The sequence below is a fragment of the Manis pentadactyla genome, chromosome 2 (genome assembly GCF_030020395.1).
Source record: "Manis pentadactyla isolate mManPen7 chromosome 2, mManPen7.hap1, whole genome shotgun sequence".
NCBI lineage: Eukaryota > Metazoa > Chordata > Mammalia > Pholidota > Manidae > Manis > Manis pentadactyla.
In genome coordinates, this window is record NC_080020.1 from 162,195,172 (window position 1) to 162,212,494 (window position 17,323).

Consider the following 17,323-nt stretch of genomic DNA (forward strand, 5'->3'; position numbering starts at 1 on the left):
TTTCTCCTGAGGAAATTATCAGTGATGATAATTAGTAGAATCATACGGTAGAATCCAAGATGGTCAGAAAAGCCTCATTTGAAATCTCAAATAATTGGAATGGCTAAAATCAAAGGATTGATTAAATGGATGATCATATATCCCTACAAAGATTAATGATGTTGCAGAAATGCGTCAACTGAAATGAAAAAACATTCAGAATATGTTGCCAAGTGAAGAAAACAATTTATTAAGAAGTAGGTATTGTGCTATTATCTCACTTTGTCTTTTTAACAAATTCATAGAACTAGATGGACCTAGAGGGTATTATGCTAAGTGGAATAAATGAGACAGAGAAAGACAAATACCATGATTCACTTGTATATGGAATCTAAAAACCAAAACAAAGAAACAAACAGAAAAACCCCAAACAAAACAGAAATAGACTCATAAACACAGAACAGACTGATGGTTGCCATAGGGGAGTGGTGGGGGCAGTGAAATAAATAAAGGAGATAAAGAGGCACAAACTTCCAATTACAAAATAAATTAGTCACAGAATGACAGTACAGCATAGGAAATTATGTAATATCTTTGTATGTTGATAGATGGTAACTACACGTATCATAGTATTTGGTTATGTATACAATTGTTGAATCATGTTGTACACCTTAAACCAATACAATGTAATATATCAACTATATTTCAATTAAAAAATGCACAGAAAAAGTTCTGGAGGGATTTCCTCTAAGCCTTAATAGATAAGGTGGGATTATAAGGCTATGATTATGGTATGCTTTTCTTGCTTGCTCATGTTTTTCTATTTTTCTTCTATTTTTCTCTGAAGAGCAGAAATTACTCAAATGACAACAATAAATGATGTTTTGATTGCTGGAAGAATTATGTGAAGAGTCAACGGCCTTGCTTATTCTAATAAGCTGTCACCTGCTTCTCCTAGGCCAGCTAAAGTAAGGCTGTTTCAGAGTGGGCCTACCTTTCTGGCAAAGGAAGTTATATCTTCAAAAAACAGGCCCACTGCTTATGGGCTTTGTGAAGCTGACCAGTTAACTTTTCTGATCTATAAAATAAAAGTAGATCTTCTGAAATCTGAAAACACCTCCAGGCCTTGTTGGCTGTCAAAGTTCTTATCAAAACACAGATTAAGCTCAGTTCACAGTATTTGGCTCTGTTAAACACCAGGAGATTCTGGAACAAATAATGCAGAGCTATTATTCGCTTACATTTATTCAACAAGTATTTGAACCAGGTATCTTCTATATTTTGGAAATAGAGCAACAATCTACCATTAGAGGAGTTTATAGTCTACTTGTGGGATGTCTGACAATACATAAGTAAATGAATAAATTAATGATGATAATAAGAGCTATGGAAGAAAGAAAACAAGGCACTATATTAATAAGTGACTTGGGGAAGAGGCAGGGTAGGAAGAAAGTTACTTTAGCCAAGATGGTTAGGAAAGGCTTCTCTGAGGAACTGACACATGAGCTGAGTCACAAAGGACGAGATGGACCCAGCCATACATATAGTTGCCTGTTGCTGCGTAATAAATTATTCCCAAATGTAGCAACTTAAAAACATGAATGTTTCTTATGTCATGGTTTCTGTGGGTCAGTGATCATGGTGTGGCTTGGCTGGGTGTCTGGCTCAGAGTCTCTCAGAAGATATTAGCACTGGATCTACTGTCAACTCAGGGACCTACTAGAAAGGATAGGCTTACAACCTCATCCACATGGCTGTTGGCAGGCCTCAGGACCTTAATGGCTATAGGCTCAAGACATTAATTCCATGCCAAATGGGCCTCTCCATAGGGCAGCTCACAGAAGGAAGCTGGCTTCCCTCTACAGGTAAGGCGAGCCAGTGAAAATGTGAGAAAGAATGCACCCCTAATGGGAACCACCTTCTTTTTGGAACCCATAACCTCTCTTGCATTCTCTTTGCTAAAAATAAGTCACTAAATCTAGCTTATACTCTAGGGGAGGGGATCACACAAAGGTATGATTACCAGGAGGAAAGGATGGTTGGGCCATTTTGGAGGCTGTCTTCCACACCATGCAAAGAGCTGGGAAAGAGTGTTCAAGGCAGAAGAAAATGCAAAGGTTCTTCGTGGGGAAAACCCTAGTTGTATCTGAGGAAGTGAAAGGAAGCTGATGGGGGTAGGATGTACTGAATACAGTGAAAAAAATGGTAGAAGATGAGATAGTCAGAAGGTAGAACATGAGGGTCTGAAAAGAAATTTTGATTTTATTCTAAGTGCTGTGGGGAGCCAGTGAAGGGTTTTAAGCAAGGGAGTCAGTGACATAATACAACCACTTGACATTTTCCAGAGCTCTATGGTGGATGTAGGTCCACCAGGACTTGATGGAGCAAACGTGGAGAGTGAAAGAAAGGGATTCTTCTGCTCAAAAAATCTCTATGGCATCCAAATGCCTATTCAACTATATATAAAGACCTCAGGGTCCTCTAAAATAGTCCCCAAGCTATTCTTCCAGCTTATCTCCCATCAACTCCCTAAACTCCAGCCAAAGTGAAACCTTTCCTGATTCTTCCCTTTGAATCCTTGTCATTCTTTGTGTAATCCACTTTTGGATTTTATCATTTCTTTTCTAGTATCAGTAGTTCATGTCTAGATTGTAAGTTCCTTGCGATAAGACATTCTACTTTCCTTATTTATGTAACCCATGCAGTACCCAGGGCTTTGAGTATGTATATTCAGTGTTCAACAAATATTTGTCAAGTGGAATTAAACTGGAAACCAGATAATTATAGCACCTTTGACTTGCTGGGAGGACTTACTGAAAAAATAATAATTTCCCTTTGGTTGACATTAAGTTATCATTTTCCTATCACAGCTCACAAGCCATTCAAAGTACATTCTTTGAGTTACTTAATAATGGAATTAAATTAGATATTAATAATATAAATATTCTTAGAAATATCTCCAAATATTTGGAAACTAACACACCTAAAAGAAGGTAAAAGAAGAAATTAAGAGGGTAATTAAAACTTATTTTGAAATGATAAAAATAAAAATACAACAAATGAGAACTTGTAGGATGCTACTAAGGTAGTTTTCAGGGGAGAAATTTAGAGCATTAAACTTCCTATATTAGAAATATGATATATATTAGACATCTATATTAGAATAGGGGAAAGTTTTCAAATCAGTGGCCTTAAGACAATAAAAAAAGAAAAGCAAATGAAACCCATGTGAAAGGACAATAAGGAATTATTTTGAGCAACTTCATGCCAATAAATATGACAACTTAGAATAGAAAATTTCCTTGAGTGACAAAAGTTACCAAAGCTCACTCAAGAAGAGATAAATACTCTGAATAACGTTATATCTAGTTAGGAAAATGGCATAGTTCAAAACTTCTGCCAGAGAAACTCCAGGCTAAGATGACTTCATGGGTGAATTCTATCAAACAAGTAAGGAAGAAATAATAACAGTTCTAAACAAATTCTTCTAAAAATATCAAAGAAAAGAGAATAGTTCTCAACTAATTCTTGGAGGCAAGGATTACCTTTAAAATGAAACAAGACAAAGACATTACAAGAAAAGAACACTGAAAAGGACACAAAATCCCTAATGAACAAAAATTCTATATAAAGTATTAGCAAATTGAATTCAACAATCTATTAAAAGGCTAAAACATCATGTGACCAACTGAAGTTTATCCTTGGAATACAAGGTAGGTTCAACATTTGAAAATCAATCAATATACTTTAACATACAAACTAACAATAAAAAGCATATGGTCACTAAACAGATGTTAAAAAAGCATTTAACAAAAGCCAACATCCGTTCCTGATCCTGATAAATACTCTCACTAAACTAAAATTATCAGGGAACTTCCTTCATAGAGACCATCTAAAACAAACCTACAGCCACCATCATACTTAATGGTAAAAACCTAAATACTTTCCCCATAAGATCAGAATCAGATAAGTATGTCTACTTTTATCACTTTAACTCAACACTGTTGTAGTGGGTCTTGCCAGTGCAGTCAGGCAAGAAAAAGAAAGGCATACAGATCGAAAGGAAAGAATTCAAACTTTTTTTTTTGAGATGACATAATCATCTATGTAGAAAATATGATGGAATATTTTTTAAAAGCTATTGTAACTAATAATTGAGATCATAAGTTTGCAGTGTGCAAAATCAATTCAAAAATCCATTGTATTTCACTGTACTAGCAACAAATAATTATAGATTTGAATAGGAAATATTACCATATACAATAACATAAAAATACAAAATACTTGGAAGTGTTTTATGAATGACCTGTACACTAAAATTTCAAAATATTGCTGAAAAAAATTAAAGACTTAAATAACTGGAGATATACCTTATTCATTCAAGATTCAGTATCATGAAGATGTCACCTGTCCTTAATCTACAGCTTCAATGTGCCAGTCACACTCCCAGAAAGAGTTTTCGTAGAAATTAACAAGCTGATTCTAAAATTCTTATAGAAGTGCAAAGATTCTAGAATAGTTAAACCACTCATAAAAAGACAAACAAATTAGAGGCATAACTATTTCCTGATTTCAAAAATTATTTAAGGTTGCACTAATGAAAACAGTGTGATATTATTAGCATAAAGTTAGAAAAAAAATAGATTAATGGAACAAAATAGAAAGTCCAGAAATAAACTCACACATTTATCTGGATAAAAGGTCCAATGGTAATACAGTGGAAAAAGGATATCTCACACTTTATGCAAAATGTAACCCAAAATTGGTCACAGAGTAAATGTAAAAGTATAAATTTGTAAAAGTTTTGGAAGAAAATAGGAGTAAATCACTGTGACCTTGAGTTAGGCAGGGATTTCTTAGATATAACATCAAAAGCACAATTCATAAAAGAAAAAGTTGATTAAATGGACTTAAAGTTAAAAACTTCTACTCTTTAAAAGACACTCTTACAATAACGGAAAGACAAGTTACAGAATGAGAAAAAAAATATTTGCAAAATGTATATCTGAGAAAAGACTTTAGTCCAGAATATATATTCTCAAAACTCAACAATAATGTAAACAAACCAATAAAACTGACTAAAGGATTTGAACAGACAAGATACACAGATGGCAAATAAAGATGCTCAAATCATTAGTCATTAGGAAAGTGCAAATTAAAACCACAAGTTAACACTACATAGCTATTAGAATGGCTAAAATTAAAAAGATTGAACAATATCAAGTGTTTATGAGAATGTAGAGGAATGGAAACACTTGGAACTTCTGATGATGTCAGTATTACAACCACTTTGGAAAACAATTTGGCAGTTTATTAAGAAATTGAGTATGTGACCATATGGTCCTCCCAATCCACTCCTGGGTATCTACTCAGAAAAACTAACTTACGACCATACAAAGGCTTGTACACAAATTTTTATGAAAGGTTTATTTGTAATGGCCAAAATCTAGAAACAGCTCAACTGGCCAACAACAAATGAATGAATAAACAAACTACTGCATATCCATAAAATGGAATAGCAATAAAAAAAGAGTGAACTATTGTTATGTAAAACAACATGGATAAATGTTAAAATTATCATGTAGAGTGAAAGAAGCCAGCCAAAAAAGAATACATACTATATGATTAAACTGTGGAAAATTCAGAACTAATCTATAATGACAAATAAAGAGATCGGTGGCTTCTAGGAGATAGGGGATGAGGAAGTGTGGGAGGGAAGGATTACAAAAGTACAAGTGAAAACTTTTGGAGGTGATAGATATATTTATTCACCATCTCAAATGAAGTGATGATTTCAAAGTTGTACACACATGTAAAAATTTTACATTTTGAACATTATAATTATTATTAATATATAATTATAATTATTTTAAGTATTACAGTTATGCTAGAATTCCATTATTGTAAACTTTATATATAAACTTCATTAAAATTTATACAGTTAACTCTTGAACATGGGTTTGAACTGTATGAGTCCACTTGTACACAGATTTTTTTTTTCATTAAATATACTAGAACAATTTTTGGAGATTTTCAATAATTTGAAACTCTCAGATGGACCACACAGCCTAGAAATATTGAAAAAACTAAGAAAAAGTTAGGTATGTCATGAACGCATAATCTGTATGTAGATACTGTCTATTTTATTATTTACTTCCATAAGATCAACTGTAGGCTATTAGTAATTAAATTTGGAGGTTGTCAAAAGTCATATTCAGGTTTTTGACTGCATAAGAGGTCAGCACCCATAACCCCTGCATTATTCGAAGGTCAACTGTACATATAAACTCTGTGTATAAAGTTATATCTCTTTATTGAGGTATAATTGACATACAATAAACTGTATATAAAACATTTTTAAATAACTTGAGCTCAGAAATGAAAATGTCACTTCCTATCATGATTCACTGGTCAATGAAAGCCTTATGTCCACACAAAAGTCCAAAAGGCCAGGGAAGTGCATTATTTCTGCATGCCTGGGAGGAGAGAGGTGCATGTTTGTCTATAGCCCTAATGATTACCATACTCAGCAGTAACCTTGCTGTTTTTTTAATAAATAGAACACTTGTCCCAGTTGTTATGTAGTGGAATTCACATTCATTTGCAGAACCACCAAGCAGTAGCACACTTAACAACCCTTACTTAGAAGTCCTGCAAAGATTCATCTGGTTTGTTTATAAGGGTAAGGAACACAAATTAGATCAAATTGGCCAAGCAACCCAGACCTTTCCCTAACTCTGAAATTTCTTAGAATCTAAGAAAATTAACAGAATCATTTGGTCCAGTTCTCGTCTCCTAGCCAATTAAGTTTAATGTAAGTCACAGAGTAGAAATGGACAGTCAGAGATTCCATAATGACAAATGCCTTATCTTTCATTTATTTTCTTCATAGGCAAGAAATTGTTTCTTAGGTCCAACTAAAAATTTTTTTCTCAATTTAAATTGAATTCCTTTTTTTCTGTTGTTAACAGTCACTTTGATGAAAGAGTCAGAAATATTAAAGCAAAAGCTCTATGGCATGGATAAAGGTTCACATCTTTAATGTACAAAAGACTTGCATGTTAGTTTGGGAAGAAGACAAATGTTTCACATCTTTTTCTAGCAGCCATTGTGTTAATAGAGCTCCTATCTCAACCCCAACAGGCCTTCTTTCTGAAAAACACATAGAAATGCTGTGTTAGCTGTTATTTTCTGTACTTTTAGATACTCTCAATTTTGTAAAAAGAAAAACAAACATCTTAATTTAAAATGGTTTAATGACAAAGACAATTCACAAAAGAAAAAAAGTGTATGAACAAGAAACAGAAGAGGTGAGGAAAGGAGTAATTTAAATAAAAATAGCAAAGAAATACAACTTCAGCTGCAAAATTGGCAAATGTTCTTTAAAATGAAAATACCCAGTATTATCCAGGGTCAAACCTGTATTTACAACAGCATGACCAGTTAGTACAAACTTTGTTGTATAAGAATGATGGGATTGTGCATATTTTTAATTTTCTTCTTTTTGCTAATATGTATTTTCGAAGTTTTCTATAATAAACATATCCTACTTTTGTAACAAAATACTCTTAATTGAAAGGAATATTGCTATTTTAAAACTTTCTCTTATCCTTCTCTTCTCCATACTAACCAATTCCAATTTATTTCATCTTTCCTTGCAAGGCCATTTTCATTCTGGAATCCTGTTTACCAGGTTTCTCCATCTTCTCTATGTCCTTAATTCAAATGAGCTTTGAGAATTATTCTATCCTAACAGTCTGAATTTTTGAAAATTGCTTTTATGATGTCTCTTTTAAATAAAGTTATTTTGCCTTGCATTTCACCTAAAGCATCCATTAACCAGATTGACATTTAAAAAACATGTTCATCAAATAGATTTATTAAATATCTTCTATGTACTCCAGTACTGTCTCTATGTGCCAGAGCAGAGATAGATACATGATTATCAGTGTATGTGGGTGAATAAATATATATGTATATGTCCATTTGTACAAACATATGCCAGTCACTGCAGTTAGTAGTAGTGCCTTATAAGCTTTACTTCACTAAGAACTCACAACAATCTTATCTTATGAGACTGTTATTATTTCTGTTTTACAGATAAGACTTAGAAAGGGGCTATAATATGCCAGAGAATAGCTGGTAAGACTAGGAGCTAAGCTTTGAGGATAGCATCCAGATAGGGAAGCAGGTTCTGTACAGACATAAAACCATGTCCAGGCAGCCTATGAGAAATGCCATGAATGTGATTTTTAAATAAATAATTTTCTGGACCTTCCCTGATTTCAGTAATTCTATCCTACACAGCTAGCTTCATGGCTGTGTGAACAGAGCAGTTGCCCAGGACCCCACATTCAGAAGGACCCTGTGTGCTTGGGGTTCAATGCTCTGCAGTTACCCTCTTGAAATTCTTAATAATTTTTTCTTTGAATTTGTATTTTGTAAGTGAAGACTGATGAGCATCGGAGCATGTGCCAGGGTCTTGGAGCCTTCAGCTCACACAGGTCTGCCTGCTGTCGGCTCCCCACCTCCTGGCAGCAGCCTGTATGTCACCTGGTGTTTGGGGCCCTGCCCATCCCCACCCTCCTCATGCCTGCCTGTCCCACTGTGAAGGGTTGGCAACCAGGTTGTGTTCCCGATGTGCACAGGGGGTGATCCATGTTATACTGTGGCCCTCTGCCCCCAGTGGGGCCCTGGGCTCAGGTCCAGGGTGGGTTGGGGTCTTGCACATGCACCTTGGGGAAACTTCACCACAAGGTGTGGCTTGCCTCCCTGCCCTGGGCTGGCAGCAACACTACTCTTTGGGGGGTGACTCCCCAGCAACAGGCCTGCTGCCCACCCCTAGTCCAGGTACTGCGCTTGTTCTGGCACTGAGATTGCAATCCTGGCACTCACCGTGCGAATATCCCCCACCAGGGGAGAATTACCTTAAATAGCGAATTTTAAAACACTGTGACAGGTCAAGAGAGCAACTGCAAAAGAAAGGAAAAGCTTTAATGTAGCACTGTGGTCAGACCATGTGGCATTGTAGCTTCAGGTGAACAGAGGGAACAGTTTGCCCTCCCAACTCCCCGAAGAAAGGTGACTCCTTAGTTGCCTACTCCACCTTTATTTACCTTCGTCTTTAAAGCGTTCACACAGAGTCCTACTGCTTGCTGTTCCCGGTGTTGGAAGATGAGAGCTCTGGTGACTCTTTGGCTGGCTGACCAGAGAAGGGCTGTTCATTGTATGCATGCAATGTACAAGCAGAGCTGCCCCAGGGGGCATTCATTTCAGCTTTACTGAAAGGCACTTCCTGTGGGAATCTCTCTAGCGAAAAGAGATTCCTCCTTTTGAAGATTCCAGCTTGAGTGCCAGATAGGTCTCTGAATACTTCAGAACATCACTTATTCTCCTCGATAAAGACCTTAATGCACTGGGAAAAGCAACTTGGTACCAATGCTGTGGAGACAGTCAACAGGGTTGTCTCCCCACAGAAAGGACAGGACACATAACTCAGAATCACAGCAGGGGCTGGCCCTGGAGAAGGCAGCACAAGCTGTGTTTATCTCACAGAAACAAGGTAGGTGGGGAGCTACCTGCTTAAGGGCTTAATCTTAATTATTCTCTTTTAAATGACCATAAATTCCATATTCAAGTTGGGTATAAAGTATAATTCTACACTGTCTAATAGTAAGCTTTCAAAATATAAATCAATTAGTATGGTAATGAAAAAAATCAAATAAATGTTCAGTTAACTTTGTGTAACTGTTTAGGAGATTCTCAGGAAGGGGCTGGTACAGGGCTGGGAAATGAGGGAGAAAAAAATGAGGCCAAAAAAAAAAGGCAGAGGGGCTATGTGTGGAGAGGAGAGAAGCCAAGGCCCAGTAGGCTTCAGGAGTGGTATGTATGCATGACCTGGAACCCCTCTCACCACTGAATATCTGGCAAAGAGCTCCCAGGAGGAACTGCTGAAAGGTGAGCTGCTGCAAATCAAGGGCGATATCATATCTTTTTATTATTAGTTACTAATGAAATTAACATTTGTCCCTGAAATGAGAAATACCAAATATTTCTCCAAACATGCTGGAGACAAACTTCAAATCCCTCCCTTGCCTGCCTCAAATCTGTGATTAGCTGGGTATACCAACCAGACATAAGATGATAGACACCCACCCTATCTATGTAAGAATTTGATTTCTAGCCTTTGTTTTATTAACCATTTCTGGCCATTTTTACCTTTTTTTTTTTTTTAAACCAAAACGTGTTCTTAATAATGGGGTTTAGGGAGCAAAGTGAAGAAAATGGGATTATTTCCTCTGCCTTTATCTGCCACTCTCTATGCCCCCACCCGAAGGCAAAGTAGCAAACGCTGGGACTCCTTTTCCTATGCTCCCTGTCAGCCATTCTGAGGTTCCTGTGAGCCCCACTCTTTCTTTTCTGCTTCTGTGGAATTGACTGTGTCTTGGATGCAGATTGCTCTATAATCAAAAAATTGAGGCAGAAGATAAGAACAAATTGCAGGGGCTCCAGGGCCTGCAACAGAGCAAGGTTCTCAGGTCTGTTCTCTGGGCCCACCTGTCTCGCTGGCTACCCAAACTGGAGAGGGCTGGCAGCTATTTATGAAGGCCAGGCCTAGAAGGGTTACACATCACCCCTTGCCTCCCACTGGCCGCAACTCAGTCACTTACCTAACCTAACTGCAAAAAAGGCTAAAAACTCTGGTCTGTCTAGACTCCTGGGAAGAGGCAATACTGTGGTGGACTTGGTGAACTACCTCTACCACACCTAACAACTGGTGTTACAGAACCCAGGAAAAGTTCAGAAATTGGAAGCATGACACTTTGGAAGCCCAGGACAGTGAGTGGGGCTGAAAACAGAAAGATCTGCCAAAAGTTCCATCCAGTAGTTTGACTCTGTGCAGCCCGACAGAGGGAAATTGGAGGTTTGTCTTCTGAAGTGAACAGAGAGGTTCTGGACTTAGAAATACTCAGCATAGCTATGTGAGGGAGTTAAGGAACCATAATGGCTGAGACATGATATTCCCAGCCTCCTTCTTTCACTCAGTCTCAGGATGCTGACAGCCATAACTGAACTTTCCAAGCAGGATTCCTCTCTGAAGAAAGCAAACAGTCCAGGAAGAAATAGACTGGTAGATCCTCCTAGTGAAATGTCTGGGTCCTGACCATGCACCCTACAGTAAACCTCACTCACTCTCAGAGAGCTTCCAATGAGCTTTTCAGTGTCTCACATTTACTACTCTATGAACAAGGAGAGAGCCAATAATTATGAAGTAATTAAAAAGAGCCTCAAATGTGAAATACTTAGTCCAAAATAAACAAATAGGAAATGAACCTAGGTCTAAAAGGCAATGCAAATAGCAGAAGAAAATCACCATGAATGGGGAAAAACCAATATTCATTAATATCTTTGATGAGATAGGAGAATGTGTTGCATACATAAAAGAAAAAGAACAGAATGGGACTCTGGGGCAGATGGCACAGAGAAAGCTGGAATCTACCTCCTCCTACCTTCACACCAAATCTACACACAAAGCAATTCATCTTGAGGAAGAAGCAAGGACCAAATGAACACCTTTTGCACAACAAGGGATGGAAAGATTACATTAAAAAAAAAAGGCAGGAGAGACAGAGACACTGTAACAGAGGGAACCGCACCCCCAGTGCAATGACACAGAGGGAAGGGGCACCACTAAAGGACCTGGAAACAGACTACTTGCCCTGGGGCATAGAAAAAAACCATGTTTTTAAGTGCATCTAGACTGTAAGTGAAAAACCCAATTTATAGAACTAAACAATGTGTGATTTGGTGGGGAAATGGCTAGAACTCTCTCTGGATCTGGCAAGAGCCACTGTTTTCACTGCTTTCCCATATTGATAGTGACACAGGGAGCAGGATTGGGCACACACAGAAATTTCAGATTTGGTATAGGTGGCTTCCCAGCCTCCACCCACATACAGATGCATCAGTTAGAGAGCACATCCTGGCCACAGCTGCCCCGAATGTGTGGAGCCAGTCAATCTGATCCCTGGGGAGCATACCCTGGTGACCATTGTACTGCAGGCACAGACCCAGTGAGAAGAAGGAGCTTTCCTGAGGGCTGAGTCTGGACCTGGGGTTGTACCACAAGTACTGAGCCTGTCACTGTCCACACCTAAACAGCACACCAGGGCCACTGCTACACCACAGGCACAGAGTTAATAGCTGCAGAGATGGGGCTTTCCTGGAGACTGCAGCTGGTCCTGCAGCCTCCCCACCAGTGTGGACTCCCATTTACCCATGGGGAGCCTCTCCATTTGGACCTCCCCAACACTGTGCCTCCCTCCAACCACACCCTGATAGCTCTGACATCAGGACATCCCTGACTCACACTCACCAGGCCGCTGGCCAGCCAGTCAAAACCACCAAAAATACATTAAAAAGATAATTTACCACAATCAAGTAGGATTTATCTCAGGGATGCAAGGATGGTTCAATATCTGCAAATCAATCAATGTAAGACACCACATTAAAGAAAGGAAGGATAAAAATCATAAAAAACATATGATCATCTTATATGCTGAAAAAGTATTTGACAAATTTCAACATCTATTCATGATAAAAACTCAAAAGTGGATATAGATAGCACATATCTATTTTTACATAATAAAAGCCATATATGACAACCCACATCATCATACTCAATAGCAAAGAGATGAAAAGCTTTTCCTCTAAGATCAAGAACAAGACAAGGATGCCCACTGTCACCACTTTTATTCAACATAGTCCTAGAAGTCCGAGCCAGAGCAGTCAGACAAGAAAAAGAAATGAAAGGCATCCAAATTGGTAAGGAAGAAGTAAAATCATCACTATTTGCAGATGATACTATATGTAGAAGACCCTAAAGACTCCACTAAAAAATTATTAGAATTAATAAATGAGTTCAGTAAAGTCACAGGATACAAAATTGACATACAAAAATCAGTTGCATTTCCATACATAAACAATGAACTAGCAGAAAGAGATAAGAAAATAATCCCATTTACAATTGCATCAAAAAGAATAAAATATCTGGGAATAAACCTAACCAAGGAGGTGAAAGACAAGTACTCTGAAAAGTATAAGACACTGATGAAAGAAACTGAAGAGAACACAAACAAATGGAAAGCTATTCCATGCTCATGGATAGGAAGAATTAATATTGTTAAAATAGCCATATTACCCAAAGCAATCTACAGATTCAATGCCATTCCCATCAAAATAGCAACGGCATTTTTCAATGAAGTAGAGCAAATAATCCTAAAATTGGTATGGAATGAGAAAATACCCCAAAACAACCTTAAGAATGAAGAACAAAGTTGAAGGTATCATGCTCTCTGATTCCAAACTATACTATAAAGCTACAGTTATCAAAACAGTATGGTACTGGCACAGGAACAGATACAGAGACCCATGGAACAGAGAGCCCAAAAGTAAACCCACACCTAAATGGTCTATTAATATATGACAAAGGAGGCAAAAACATACAATGGGGAAAAGAGTCTCTTCAATAAATGGTGTTAGGAAAACTGGATAGCTATATGCAAAATAATAAAGCTTTGGGATCATTGTCTTATACCATACACAGAAATAAACTCTAAATGGGTTAAAGACCTAAATATAAGACCTGAAACCATAAAACTACTAGAAGAAAACATAGGCAGCAAACTCTTGAACATCAACATTAGAAATATTTTTCTAGATATGTCTCCCCAGGCAGGGGAAACAAAAGCAAAAATAAGTAAGACTATATTAAACTAAAAGGCATCTGCACAGCAAAGGAACCACCAATAAAACTAAAAGGTAACCAACCTAGTGTATAGGAGACTTACATGCAATTAATTTATCTGACAAAGGGCTGATATACAAAATGTATAAAGAATGTAGAACTCAACACAAAAACAAAAACAAAAACCCAAATAATCTGATTGAAAAATGGGTGGAGGATCTCAATAGACATTTTACCAAAGAAGACATACAGACAATTAAGAGAGACATGAAAAGATGTTCAAGATCACTAATTGTCATTGAATGCAAATCAAAACCACAGCGAAATATCACCTCACCCCAGTCAGAATGGCTAATAACAACAAGACAAGAAATAATAAGTGTTGGCAAGGGTGTGGAGAGAAGGGGACTCTTGTACACTGCTGCTGGGATTGCAAATTGGTGCAGTCACTAAGGAAAGCAGTATGGAGGTTTCTCAGAAAGCTAAAAATAGACATACCATATGACCCAGCTATTTTAATTCTGGGAATCTACTCAAAGAAAACAAAATCATTAATTTGAAAGGATATATGCACCCTTATGTTTATTGCAGTATTATTTACAATAGCCAAGATATGCAGGCAACTGAAGTGTCCATCAATAGACTAATGGATAGAGATGGATGTACATCAATATACTAATGTATATAATACATATATACGGTGGAATATTATTCAGTCCTAAAAAGAAAGAAATCTTGCCACTGTGACAACATTATGGAACTAGAGGGTTATTACGCTAAGGGAAATAAGTCAGTGAGAGAAAGATAAATACCATATGGTGTCATTTACATGTGGAAGCTGAAAAATATAGCATATGAACAAATAAAACATAAATAGATTCAAACACAGAGAATGGATGGCTGGTTACCATGAGGGTTAGGAGAATGGATAAAATAAGTGAAAGGGATAAAGAGTTACAAACTTGAAATTATAAAATAATTTAGTCACAGGGATGGAAGTATAGCATAAGGGACCATAGCTCATAATATTGTAATATCTTTGTATGGTGACAGATGGTAACTACATTTATCATGGTGAGGATTTACTAATATATATAATTGATGAATCCCTAAGTAGTTCATCTGAAACCAATATTGTATATTAACTAAATTTTAATAAAAAATAATTTAAAAAATAAATAAAAAGAAAAAATAGAGAACAGGATGTTATAGAAAAGGCACATCCCTGTGACAAGAAAGGGCTTTCGAAAATAAAAAAATAAAATCAACAAAATTAAGAATTCAGTAGAAGAGGTGAAAGATGAAGGTGAAGAAATCTCCTAGAAAGCAGAACAAAAGGCAAAGAGAGGAAAACTTGAGAAAGAAGAGAATAAAATTACAGGATCAGCTTAGGAGTTTCAAGATATTTCAGCACTAGGAGTTCCACAAAAGTGAGAAAATGGACAGAGGAAATTATCAAAGAATGTCCCAGAACCGAAGCTCATGAGTTGCCATTCTGGAAGCACCCACTGGGCACTCATCACAGGTGAAGGAAAAGAAACTTGCACTCAGGCACATCATCACAAAAGTTCAGAATGCAAAAGATGAAAAGAGGTGAGAGCTCAGAGAGAGAACAAGTCACAACAAAGCCAGAAGATAATAGATCAATGCCTTCAAAATTCTGAGGGGAAACGATTCCCAATTCAGAATTCTATAGTTGGTCAAACTATCATTCAAACATGAAGGGTGACTACACCTAACTCTTAAATGGCTCAAGAAAAAAAAGTGCATATACAAAATAGAGAAAAGACATGATAAGGCAAATAGGGCAAAAATGTTAATAATGGGTGAATTGGTTAAGGGTATAAAAGGGGTTTTGGTAGTATTCTTGCAAGTCTTGTCTAAGTTTAAAAAAATAAGGAATGAGGGTAGATAAAGGAATTTTTAGACATGGAAGGTCTCCAAAGTTTATCTCCATGTCCACATTTTTACTTAGTCATTATAGGATGAATGTGTTCCATGCAAACAAGGAAGTGAATGAACAAAGTGCAACCACTGGGACAAAGAAAACAGAACCCAACACAGCATAGAAGTGAAGGGAAGTACTGGACTGACCAGCTGCATATCTGGTTGGAAAGTAACCAGTCTAGCCTGAAGCAGGAGGTCCAAGGACAGAAGGTTTATTTCCAATAATGGATTAGTCATTTGAGTGGTTTTATAGTGCAAACAAAGTTTGGGGATGACTAAAGTGGACAGGACCATAGATAATAGAACAAACCAAAATTTGAGTTAATTATTAACTCCAGGGAAATGAACAATCGCACAAGAGAGGAAATATAAATGACATAGTTCAGCCATGAATAAGATTTATATGATCTTATTAATATAGAAATGAATATATAATATAATCACAGTGGAAATGAGGGGAGGGCAATGGTAGGTGAATGGAGGGTATAAAAGAGATCATTCCTCATCTTCCATAGTGAGAAATCAATAATGTATAAAAAAGGAAAATCAAGAAAAGAAGTAGAAACCCATAATTTGGAAATACAGAAATAAACATGAGAAAAATGCATTAAAGAACTGAAGGTAGTTTTCTCTGAGTGGGTAGGGATAAGCAGAGTATTTGTTTTTTAAAGTAGGTTTTGTCTGGGACGTCCCAGTTTATCCTTGTTAGTCTGGCATAACTTTATTACCATTGCCCTTTCACTCAAAATGGTCCCAATTTGGATGGAGCCTTGAAGGGTTATTTAATTTTTTGAAACTATGTATGCCTAATCCTTTGATAAAAATCAAATTAAGAGAGAGGACTGTTTGGAGCCTCAACTAAATAACCCTGTTCCATCCAGTTCAGCCAAAGAGTTTGATTTTCTCTTTCTTTGAAGTTAATTCTTTGTTTGAAATGAAATACAAGCAATATATATCTGTTTCAAAGCACTTTTTACATTTAATCCTTACAACCAACCACTTCATGGGGTAAGCATCCTATCCCATTTTATATATGATAAAAATGAGGTTCAGCAATGTCTTGTGACTTCCTAACAAGGTGACACAGCTAGTGGATACTAGTTGACACTGGACCAGGCCCTCTAATGGTGGTTCCCGTGCTTTTGCCACAGTATCAAATGATAAGGCACTGAAGCCATCCCACAAACAGCATCTGAGATGTAAAATCAAGAACGCAGATTAATAGTCCATCTGTTAGAAAAACAGATTATGAAAAACAGTGAATAATTCAGACATCCTTTTGTCAGCCTGCTCTTTGAACAGAGATTCTAATTAGTGTGCCTAGCTCAGCGTGATGGAAACTGCCATCACCCTCGTGGGAGGACAGTCCACAGCTCCTGTGGAGTCCCAGGAGATGAGTCCCTGATGCCAAACCTCCAGACCAGGGAAGCAGTCCTAGTGGTGTTTTATTTGGTAAACACATTTTAAAATTACAAAAATAATGAGTGATTATTTTAGAAAAGTAATAAAGTAGAGATAAAGCACAAAAGAAAAAAATTTAAATAATCTGAATCCTGTCACCTAAAGATGAATACAGTTATCATATTAGTGTATGTATCACTGCCTTTTTCTAATACAAATATAAAAATAGGATCATACGATGCAAACTTC